At 51.0% G+C, this 12530-nt stretch overlaps 1 protein-coding gene across 9 annotated transcripts in view; it reads right to left on the bottom strand.

Moving 5' to 3' along the window:
• CHD6 (chromodomain helicase DNA binding protein 6) overlaps window positions 1-12530 on the bottom strand; it is a 96990-nt gene that overhangs the window by 84095 nt on the left and 365 nt on the right. The gene's annotated exons all lie outside the window — the stretch shown is intronic.

Genomic DNA, 12530 nt, shown 5'->3' with positions numbered 1-12530 from the left:
CCTCCTCCAGGAGGCAAAACAGCAACTCGGCTGGCTGCTCCTCCCCAGCACACTCCATCATCCGAGAGCATCTCTGCAGGATACCCTCTGAAGGAGGTACCCAGTCCCCGTGAGCAGCTACCTGTCTGCAGGCTATCACGCAAGCAGCCTGGCAGGCAGAGCACAGCTCTCTCCCCACAGCCGGCTGCAGCAGGATTTGTTTATGTGTCTGCAGCTGCTCTGTGCCTTCGCCATGGGAATCCAGGCTGAAGCTCCATCCGCGCCGAGCAAGAAGCAGCCTCGCCGCACAGCCTCTGCGCAGCCCGGCAGGCACAGGGCTGCGGGGGGCACGAGCCCCTGGAAACGGGCCCGCTGGAGCAGCAAGCCGCATTCCCAGCCCCCGCAGTGCCTCCCCCACATCCTGCCTCCAGCCCTCCGCTGGGGGTAGAGAATGCCAATCTCGGGTTGTAATTTTTCCAAGTTAAAAATAACCCAGTAGTTTAGCAAGAGAGAAGCGGCAGCAGTGATGCAGGGGGCTGTGGAGTCTGCAAGCTCACTGCAAGGCAGCACGGCACACATTCTCCTTCCCAAACAGAGGCTGCGGAGAAGCAGCTTCCCAGCTCTGCTCACACAGCTACAGAAAACAAGACTCCTCCAGCAACCCATCAGGAGAGGCTTTACCAAGTGGTCTGAAATGAGCTGCCGTAACACTCCACGGCACCATGGAGGAAGAGGACATAGGCCCCACACTCCTGAGCAGGAGACACAGCAGGATAAAGGAAACAAGGGGAAAAAGGAGAGAACATAGAGGTCTAAATAACCCAAAGTAAGGAAACAAATATGCATCAGGCAGGTACACATGTCAGGCAGAGCATCAGCCCCAAGGGACACAGCCATGCTGCAAGCAATTTTCTGTTCTCAAAATATTCTCATTTTTTAAAAAAGAAGGTAGGGGGGAATGAACTCTGCTCTCTGTGGGGCCAGGGGAGCCCAGAGATCTGCTGATAAGGACACCAAAAGCCCATGGCAAACCTGCAGTACCTTCCCAAGACACCCAACTCTGCCACCCCACAGGCGAACAGGCAACAAGAGTGACAGGCAGACAATAAATCACCACAACCTCCTTGCCACTTGCTCCCTTGGAAAAGGAATACGGTGATGCTGCACAGCATTCGCCTCCAAAAAGCCTGTTCAACACCAACCCTCTGCTCCCAAGCTCTCAGCCCTACAGCAACAGCCACATCAGAGACCCCGGGGAGACACCTGGGCTCGTGCCATTGCCTGTCCACACAGGATGCTCTGCTGGCACCCAACAAGCAAGAGTGCACACGCAGGCTGGATACAGCCCCTGGTAATGCAGCTTCAGTCAGCTGCATTTCATGACTCTCATGACAAGCTCACGTGGCAAAACCAGCAATAGCTCCTTTTTGGAGGGTTTTCAAATGCAGCTTCTAACCCAAGACCATAACCACAGTGACCTTCAGCAGCTGCACAGTGCCAGAGGGTTGAGCACCGAGGGCTCACTCAGAGTCCAGTGAACACAGCAGTGAGTAGGGACAAACAGCACAAGGGACGAAAAAGCAGCAGAACAGCTAAAACCCCTTCAGTTGGTTCAGAGAAGGCATGTCATGAACACAAAGTCATGCCTGGCCATTTGACAAGCACACAAAGAGAAGCACTCCAGCTTGCTGCTAGAGAGAGGGAAACCACATCTGAACTCACCATAAATTGTATTTCCCTCATCATCTTCATGAACAGCCCAAAATGAGGGGACACACTATTCCAAGTGGCACAGGCCTTGCAAGGTGGCTGTCTGCAGAGCAGGGATGCACCCAGTGTCAGCTGTACCCCCTTCCCCATCATGGGGATGCACCCAACATCAGCTGTGTGCTCTTTCCCACATCATCATCCTGCTACCCTGCTATGCAGGAGCGAGACAGGTTTCTCAAACCTACTGTGTCCGTTGCCTTCTGATCTGCTGGCCAAAAGCCTGATTCCAAACAGTCGCTCATAAGCCTCAGGCAGTGTATTTTAATCCTCAACATCAGCAAGGCAAAAAAACAGAGGAAAACCAAACCAAATCGCTACAGGGCGGTACCTACGCAGTCAAGAGAGAAAGGAGACAGGCCAAGCTCGCCCAGACTCATAGCTGGCACCCAGCAGGCTGGACTCCCACAGGGACAGGCATTTGACCACCCTCAGTGCCAAGAGGCACGATTTCATGGGCAAGGGTGCACTGGTGTGCAAGAACATGTGCAGCACTCCTGCACACACAGGGGTCCACGGTGGCTCCCTGCAGAGCAGTATCCCACCAGCACAATTCATGTGCCTTGTAAGAGCATCCTCAGCTCAAGCTCCTGACACATCAGCAAAGCCCACTGCACGTCACTGATGTAGCACTTTCCAGACCTCTGCTACCCACTAAACACAAACACGGTCCAGTGTGGCATCCAATCCAGGCCACCACACAGCTCAAATTAACTGCCCTGTCTTTCAAGGCATCTTTACAAGCCATTCCTCCATCACCAGTGTCAAATCTTCCTTCCACTTTATTCACCAGCCCCAGCATGCCGACCAGCAAGCCAACAAGAAAGGACACGAGTGGAATGTCCAGGGAACAGACAGTGATAGTGGCCATAAAGCCTTCCCACTTCTTCCATCACACTCCCAGCACCTAATTTCCTACTTTAAAATAAGAAAAATGCAGTATCTGTATCCACATGCTACAGGAGTCCCGAGTTCCAGAAGCCAATAAAGCCTATGGCCAAGTGTCACTTTCACAGCGGCCTGCACAACTCTCCCACCCCACTGACACGCTGTGCAGGCCAGAAGCAGCCAGCTCACAAGCCCTCTCCTGGCCCGTGGGAGTCAGAAGCTCACTGCTCAAAGCAGCTCAACACAGTGGCATAACCAGCCTGCTGGCAACCAAAAAGATGCCTGGTGGGCATCTCCTCTTAGCCTGGGACAATTAGTTCACCCAATCTGTTCCTCCACAAGGCAGAGAGCCTTGCTTGTCAAGGCAGGCGTGCTTCAGCTGTGGAAAGCCTCTGGTCAGAGTGACAACACAACCCTAGCAATATTTTAGATGGAAATGGGCAAAGAAGCTGCGAGGACACACTCTCAGTGCTGGAAGCAGGCTCTCTTCCCTGAAGTGTGTGGCTGTTACCCCAGGGTAGAGAGAGAATTCTAGGCTTGGCTCCTGCTGGCTTCCTGGACCAGCAGTCATGAGAGCCAGACTTCCCAGTAGTGTAAGAAAAAAAGCCTCTGATGAATAACTGGACTCAAGGGAGCACAGGGGTTACTGTCAGCTGCTTCAGAGGCCTCTTGCATCAGGGCAAAACATCCAGCTGCTCTCCAGCCATCAGGAGGGATACAGAAGTTTCAGCAAAAACCAGCAACCTGTGCACTCTGCACATTTTCCTGCTGCTTTTATGTCTCACACACAAGTGCTCAAAGCTTCACTTAGCTGTCCAAGTCCATCTCCAAGGTCACTGTCCCTACAAAGAAGCCACCAGGCCCATAATTTAACCTTTATTAGTAAGAAAGGTGTACAAAAGCCAGCCCAACCAGTAGGCCTTGACAGCTAGCCAATTCAAAGAACATTTTATAAGGTTTGAGAGCTTTACACCAAACTCATACTATCCCAAGGCAGACGGCCAAAAAATGAGATGGCATTCTTGAAAGTATGGATCTTCTCCTCTTGCTGTTGTTAACATCCTGCACAGCAAACTCCAGCTGTCAGAAAACAGCTTTGCCACACTGCAAACAGCTCCTCAGAGGCAATCATAACCCTTTGTGCCTCTATTTTCTAATGCTAGAATAGACAAAAAATCAGCATTAACATCAGGGCTACTGAGAAAGTGAACACACAATGCACCTCAAGACTTGGCTGTAGACACATACAAAAGACACATCTGACACTCTGAGCAGATTTTGTGCTGAGAAGGCACAGCAACACTGGCCACAGCTCCACAAAGTGATGGAGACCCCACTGCAGAGTCCAATCATGCTGAAAATAATTTCTTCAGGAATTTCTGTCAGACTTCAGGAACGTCTGCTCCAATTGAAGCTCCCTGCCACAGACCTCCACAGTGGATAACTCTTACCCCTGCCAGTCATTCACCTGATGTCCCCACATCCCTGTTTGCTCCTGTTACCTGCTGACTAAGGTATTCCCCATTGTTCTCCTGTTATAACCACAGCAGAGAAAAAAGGTGGAAGAAAAAGTTGGTGCCCCCCTGCCAACTTCCTGCTTCATCTAATGAGTAGCCCACAGGAATGTGCCCAAGGAAAAACATCCAAGGAACTGAATGAAACGTGGCCAAGATGCCAGCAGCTGGGCCACAGGAACAGAGTTAGCATTTCAAACATTTCCAGGCCCTCACAACAGGACGGACACCTCTGCTTTGCCAAATGCCTCGTCTGTGCACAGCTGGCAGAGTGGCAAGGGGTGTACAGTGCCAGCCTTGCTTTGTCTACCATGGCCACATCTCAGACCACAGCTTATGAGCACAGGCCTTGAAGGTTGACCCCAAGGTACATCTCAGTGTGTGAAAAGTGAGCAGCTCTTCTTCAGACCAGGCAGCACTTCATCCTGGTCCTAGGGATCTCAAAAAACAGGTGATAAAGGAAGCTCAACTTGGTCTGTACTCTCACACACAGTGAAGGCTTGGGGGCATAGAAGGAATCTCCGGGAGCAAAAGGACATTTTGCTACACTGCTCACTCCCCAAGCACAGGACAGCTCCAACACCAGCTTACAGAGGTAACTTGACTGATGCTGCCCTGTTGGAGAAGAGCTCCTGCACCCACACAGGCTGTACCTGTCCCAAGAGCATTGCAAACCCATGCCACCCACTCCAGGGCAGGGCAGAAAGGTTGGCTAGCAGACCCCTGCCTGCAGCAAGGCCAGGTACTGGGGGAGCCAAGCTGTTCCTCAGCACCCAGAACAATAACATCCTAAATAAACACAGTTTGAGGGTTTTTGTATGTTGTAGGGAGGTCCCACAGCTCATGGCATCTGTTCTGCCTGCACATCCTAACAAAATCTAGCAAACCTCATTCCAAAATAGCAACAGACAAAATCTGCTCTTGTCCAGGCCTGAGAAGGTACTTTGAGAGAACAGTCTCCAGAGTTCAGATGCCATCTGTAATGAGACATTCATCTCAATCATCTCTGTTTCCTTGCATTTGTCTTTTACACCATCCCAAGAAAGACTAAAGTATGGGAGGCTGAGAGCAGTGCCTAAGAGAAATTCTTCAGTTCCTCTTGTGCAAATGCTTGGGGTTCAGTGATGCCAGTTCCTCAGCTACAGACAATGCTTTAATACACTTGGCTAGCCCTTTTAAATGGTGAACACACAAAGACCTGCCCAGACACACTGCAAGTAAAATGCTACCAAAAGCACATATGGAGAGGTAGCCCCTTTTTGCCTCAACTCATAAAGCCCTTTAGTCAGAGACCAGCTCAGGGAACAGTGAAGAGAGCATCAACCTTGCCAGGCTGCAGAGCCACAGCTGCACGAGTAGGGAACACATGGGCAGGAGGGCTTCCTGCCAGGGGATGCCTAGCCACTGTCACTAACACTGACTGCTAAGTCCCATCTTTGCAGAGTCCCTTTTTCCAAACAGAACTGGAACCCCAGGGCACACCAAGCCTCTTCCAACAGCACAGAGGCAGAGCTGCTGTGGATCTCTCCTGGACTCAAGCTGCATCCACTCGGGGCACAGATACAGGAGATGCCCTGGACACACCTGGCCAACCAGCACCATCGTCACAGGGTCAGCCAGCCACCAGGCAAGCACATGGCATCAGCTGCATCAAGCTACCAAGAAACTCTTACCCCTGTTTGCCTGGCAGGTCTGTAGACATCAGTCTCCTCTGACATGTAGCAACGTGGAAGCCAGGTAAGCAAACCCTGGATAGAGCAGGCAAAACACAGTTCCCACAGACCCATGTCCTAGCCCACTTACTGCACATACCTGTCCAAAGTCCAAACCAAAATGGTTTCCGTATCTTCTCGCTCTCTGTACTTGGATAAGCCACTCATATTCTGAACCCTTCCTTCAGCAGGCATCTCTGGAGGAACAACCATGCAAACAAGGTCCAGAAACCCATTCTGCTCTGTGTCTGTCTCCTCCTTCCAGCTAAGGGGGACAGAAAGAACGGGAAATAGAGCTGGATCCAGGAAATGGTTTAAGAATGTTGTCCTCAGCCCTAATGCCCTGCTCCACTCAGCAGAGCACGCAATGGAGAGCCTGTCTAGAAACCGGAGAGCAGAATCTGCAGATAACCACATTTCCACACACAGCATGCCCTGTCAGATGTGGGCATGGCTGTACCTATTCAAACACATAGGTCCTACAACCTGCAGAGTCACACCTCAATTCACCTGAATTGAAATTACAACTACCAAAGCCTCAAGGAGCCTGTGCCCACAGTGACACACTCCTTCCTTTGCCTTTGGGATTCAGGACTCTGGTTCTCACACTCAAAGCACAGTGTGGGACTGGCCTAACTCCAGCAATTTTATTCTCCGATAGAAACTCTCACCCTCCAGAGTAAGGAGGTGGAGAAGTCACTGTGACTGACCCACAAATCTGCAATTGCAAATCTCAGCACCTTCACAGAAAGCACAAGCCTTGCTTCAGCCAGCCTCCCCACAACATCACTGCACTGCAAACAGAGCACAGTCTCTGCTGTCTGCAGTGGAGGAGAGAAACCTGCTTTTATGTATGCACCAAAGTGCATGCTGGGAAAGGCTCAGATACTCTGGTGAGGGGCACCCTGCAGGGACTGAGAAAGATCACTGAGAAACAGGGCTTTGCTTGCCCTAAAGCAACAAGCAGGGAAGCATACAAATAGGAGCAATGGGCTGTGCATCGCACACCCCACTGCACTCCTTCCGAGGCTGAGCAAGCACAGTGTACAGCAAGGATGAACCAGGCATTTAATTAAGTAATCAAAAATGGCTCTTTCTGGATCCTCAATTAACAGACACCGAACACTTAAACTTCATTTTATCTAAAGTATATTCTAAGTTCAACCAAAGCAGATGAAAGACTGAGGGTTAAAAGTGCTCTGTGCATAAGACCTAGAGAACTCAAGGCAGTGGCTCACATAAAAATAGCAGCTTTCACAGCACATCTACAGCAAAGCACTAATGTTTATTCTTGTATCTAGGACTAATTTTAATTCTGCCTCAATGCACATATATAACAAGGCATTAATGTTTCTTAAATAACCAATACTTCACTTACCTATACATCAAAGAAGTGGAACTCCCCTGCAACTTTGCAGCACCCTCGTTCGTGCACATAGCTAATTGTAAGTGTTGGAATTCACTTTCCAAGGCAGCCGTACAGTGTAAGTTGAAGTGCAAAATGAAACTATGTCCACAAAACAAATACCTATTTCCAGTGCAACAGAGAGGGAGCACAACTCCCAGAAGTGGTTGCTAACAGGGAGGGTCTGATAGCTGAAGTTCCTCAATTAGTTCAAGTCCTGCTTCTGCCTTCAAAGAAATGCAAATAAGGTATCTCCTGGGGGAAGATATGGGGGTCTTACATCCCAGGGGGTTTTAACACTAAAGGCAGTAAGTTCTTTCCTCACACAGGTCCACTGACAGCCACAGGGACACAGCTTCCCCCAGCTTTCCTCGCCAGGCTTTTGGCTGGGGTCCCCCACACATGCCCATTGCCTTCTCACCTATTTTTCTGTGCCAGAGCTCCCAGGCTGTAATTCAAACAAGTAATTTAGAACCACATTAGACAGTGAATTAAACAACCTTGCCCATCCACTGCCCACCTCTCCCTCCCTTGCAACAACAGGCACATTAACAGGACATGCAGCCAGCTCAGGGGCCTAGAGTAACACCATCCTGACCCCTGATACAGTCTCCTACTCTAATGCAAAGCAAGGCTCCACAGATCCCACACTTTTATAGAAACATTTAGAAAATACTCTGAAAATTGACACTGCCAAGCACAACTTTTCTCTGCTTTCAGCACAGTCATCCCAAAAGGAAACAATGAATTACCTGCATTTCAACCCGGACTTCCCTTCACAACTGAGCCAAATGGCAGAGAGAACCAGACAAGTGCCCAAAAACTTCAGAAGAGATCTAAACTTAATCTGGCCAGGAAAAACACAAACCAAAAAATTCCCAAACACCACAGTAAAACAAACCACCCCAAAACAACCAGCATAAAGTTTTGGAAAAGGTAAGACTGCAGAAGGTATGCTGTACCTCAGAGGGCAGACATTCATAATATCATGAAGCAGCATCCCTCAAGGGGAAACCAGGGCTGGAAAATATGATGGGCACCCCAGGGCCAAGCCAACATCTCACCCTCACAGTAACACCCACACTTCCTGAGCCATACCCAACACACCTCTGCACATTTCCAGTGCACATATGAAAAACTAAGAGGGACTGGGACTTTGTTCCCATGCTTCTCATTTTCTTTTCTGAACTGAAACAGTGGTTTGCTCCTGTTAGAGCAAGATTTATACTCACTACAGGCTGAGAACGCCTTGGAGACAAGAGGCTGCAGTACGGAAACAGCATGCACCCCTTCACCTCAAGGCAGTATTTCCCCCACAGAGAGAAGGTCCTCACATAAAGGATGTGTCGAAAGCTTTGTGCGTGACCCCCCAACTGATGCTAACACAACCCAGCACTTCTCTAAGCACTGGGCCCAAGGGCAGCACAGAGCAGGAGCTCTACACTCAGGCACAAACTCTCCAAGCTTTTAGCTGACTTCCAAAACAGCCAGTTGTGCTCAGGCGTTCCCTAGAGCATAGTCACAACCTTTCCCCAGACATCTGCCAGGAACTGGTCTTAAATATTAAAGCCCAGCCAGAGGGTCTCAGGTATACTCTAATTCTTAGTCTGACTGGACACATCCAACATAACAATGCTAAAAATTATTAGCCACATATTGGTAGATTGCTGGGTTGCATCCCAGATTTTCCCATATAAGGGAAAGTTGAAGGCATTGTCCTATCACATGGAAAATATATTACACCAGCCTGAGATATTACGAACAAAATCAGAATCTCCTCGTGTCACAAGCTGACACCAGAGAACCACATTTTTCCCTTTTTGCTGCCGGATTGGTCAGCTTTCCCCAGCTCTGTAATTTCACCAGGGGCTGGTGCTGGATGATCACTGGAGGCTGGGACAGGCATTGCCCAGTGTGGCGCTCACAGTAGGTGCTGCGCAGGGCACGGCACTTCCTTAGAGGATTTTGGTCCCACCACCACCACTCTTGGCAACACAGGCAACTGACACCTCTCCCACAGTCAAGGGTAATTCTGTTTTCATGGACATGGGTTTTTAGGGCGCTGAGAACCCACCACACAAACCCTGCATGTCATGAACACTCTGCCATAGCAAACATTGCTGCCCCACTGCACACAGGCCCTTCATCCTGACCATCTCCTCTCCCCTTGACAGTGCTTGGTGGCCTCCAACAACCACTCTGCCTCTGCTTTCACAGACCAGGGAGGACCACCAACACCAGAAGCTGACTCCACTGTCCCAAGCAGGAAAGCGGGGATTAGCAAGGACAAATGTATTCACTGCTACTTGCAGGAGCAATGAAAAAAGCCCTCTCAAGTGCCCCAAGGCCCAGTGAGACATCCAACCACGGAGCCTGACAATGGCTCTTTAAGACACCCTCAGAGCAGCCTCCCCACCATGCCTGCTTTCCAGACCCAAGGCGGGAGTCTGCGTTCCGCACCGAGCGCCACTCCCAGCACAAGGCTGATCAGCTCTTCCCCCTTAGTGAGGGTAAGCTTCTCCTCCTCACTGGTGAGGACGACATCAGCTCTTATCTGTGCAAAGCCCAGACAGGGCAGGACACTACAGCAAAACACAAAGGCCCACTCTGGCAGCCTCTCAAAAAACAAGTCTCACAAAGTCGCTCAGCTAACAAAAACAAGTTCACGTGCTTGTACAAAGCCCTCTTGAAATAACACAAACCACTGCAGTGAAACTCTTTATATTATCCACCTGTAGAAATTTATGTGCTTGGAGAAATTCTTGATAAAATATTAAAGATCACTCAAGGAAGACTAGATCTTAAAAAATTATTGTGATTACACTTTTGGGGTGGAGAGAGGGGGTAGAGATTTAATTCCAGCTGAAGAAATGCAATAAAAAGCAATCAGGAAAACTAGACACTCTTCTGAAAGCCTCATCCACCAAGCCACTAGAAATCAACAGATCCCAAAAAGACCCACAGCACTGACCCCTGGGCCAAACATTGGAACACTTAGGGCCAGCTGCTTAAAGACAAGCAGCATGGTCCCCTAAGGCCACCATGCAGGACAACAGAAGAGGTAAACTCAAACCATTAAAAAGGCATATACTACTAAACTAGACAGCAGCACTCAGAACACAGTAACAAGGCCCCTGACTGCACCTTCCATTAGAGATGTGCATTATTCACAGCTGCAGCAAGGATAAAGACTGCAGGAGCTGCCCTAGTGTCAGATTCACACAGGGTACCCATACTGGCCTGCTGCAAGGGGCTGCAACTGCCTCCTCAGGGACAGAGCAGCCTTGGCTTCTGCTGGGAAGAATGAGAATAAAGGAACAGGCAGGAATAAACAGCCACGCCTGCAGGGTGGGCTTCAACTTCATCAAACTGCAAACAAACCAAGATCACTCCTTCTCAAAGTCCTCTCCTTGACTTCAGCTTTTGCTTGATGTACTTCAACTCGGCTGCACAAGGCATGCACATACATTTTGACAGGATCCAGCTCTCCTAGTTACTGTTTCATTTTTCAGCTTGAAGCACTCCAGGGGCAACATTCAATAAGCTTCACCCCACCTCTGTCATGCTGCCCATCTCTGCAGTGAAGGCAGAGCAGCCCCCCTGAAGGGCCTGCAAGAGCAAGCAGCTGTACCAATACAAAGACACAGGCTGAATTAGCGTTCCCAAAAACAAATTTCTACTTTGTAGTGGAAGAGGAAGCAATTTTCAGGAAAGGAACCCAGAAGCAGCCCTAAACCAAAACCAACCCAGCTCAAGGCCAAAAGCCCTGGGAGAGAAACAACCTATTTACTCCAGGAAGATTGCTGTTACTGCTTCATACTTCAACAGCTTGACCAAAACTACAATTCCTCTGCAAAGGAGCACAGCACAGTTCCTGCATGAAGGAGGTAAACAAAAGACAAGGAGAGGCAGGACATCACCCCTTCCCATACCACCACCTGAACAGGGCCCAAAAGCAACAGCAATACTTCACAGCAGAGAAAACACTCTCTGAGAACTCAGTGTTTCCCCTCCTCCAGCAACACCCTAATCCAACTGACTCCACAGCACTTAAAAAGATAATCTGCAAATGAAGAGGTCAGGAATAAACATCTAACAAGACAACAGCATCTTTCTGCCCCCCAGGAGCCCCACACCAGGGAGGCCAGTGCCAGCTGAGGGGTGCTGGAGGCTTCTACCCAGTCTCATCGGACACTACACAAGCACAGCCAACCATCTCCATCTGTGTCCCCTCATTCTCCAACACCAACAACATTTGCTGCATTCCCTGAGCAGGATGTAAACAAGAAAAAAGACTGGGCTTTTGGCTAGAAGCATCCCGACTCCCTGAAGAAACAAAGCAAGCATTTTTCATAGCAAAATTACCAAAATACTCTACCATATCAAAGGCCAGCAGCAGACCAGGCAGAACCAGCTCTGCATGTGCTGAGGCAGCTGCCCTGGACCCGCGGTCCCCGACTTCACTGCGAGTTCAGTGTAGTTGTCAGCAGGCAAATTGATAACCAGAGGGAGACCCGCTCTCAGGCGGGTGCACGCTCGCAGCAGCAACCCGAGCTGACGATTTTGCTTCCTCCTCCCGTATTTGCGTGCGTGTCTCTCACAGCCTTCATCCTACAAACCTCATTGACCAAGGCTAAAATCCACCTCCATCACCAGTGAACGCCACTGGTGAGCACGGGGGAACCCCGCGGCGCGGCCACCGACACGCAGCGGGCGCGATGACTGCGGCGAGACGCGGCTCCGCTGTGGCTGCGATGCCTCCGCTGTGACATGGCTGCGATGTCACAACTGATCCGCGTCTGCTCCGCGCGCAGCGGGACGGAACGGCGCTGACAGGGACGAGCCCGTGGCCCAGCGCGGTGGGAGCGGCCCTTCCACCGCATACCCCCGCACCCTGGCTCGGCGGGGCCAGGCAGCGGGTGGCCCGCACCCCGGGCCCTCCAGCGCGCAAAGGGACCCGCTTCCCCCCGACCGCCAAGTTTAAAGACTTAATTATTGGTATTCTTGAGCACCGCAGCCGATATGCCAGAGGGGAACTGTGCCCGGCGGGTGGGCTCCGGTGCCCTGCACTCGGGGGGGGACCCGCTGCCCCCTCCCCGGCCGGGAGGAGCTTCGGCGCAGCACCGTGGGGAGCCTGCCCCGCCTCCGCTCCCGGCCCCGCACTCCCCGGGACCCGCCGCCGCTGCCGGGGGCGCCCAGCCCCGCGCTGCCGGCCCAGAGCCCGCGAGGCCCGGTCGGGGGCGAACGGCAAGGCCAGCGAGACGG

This window comes from Pyrgilauda ruficollis, unplaced genomic scaffold (genome assembly GCF_017590135.1).
Source record: "Pyrgilauda ruficollis isolate IOZ18807 unplaced genomic scaffold, ASM1759013v1 scaffold123, whole genome shotgun sequence".
NCBI lineage: Eukaryota > Metazoa > Chordata > Aves > Passeriformes > Passeridae > Pyrgilauda > Pyrgilauda ruficollis.
This window is presented reverse-complemented; position numbering and strand designations above follow the sequence as displayed.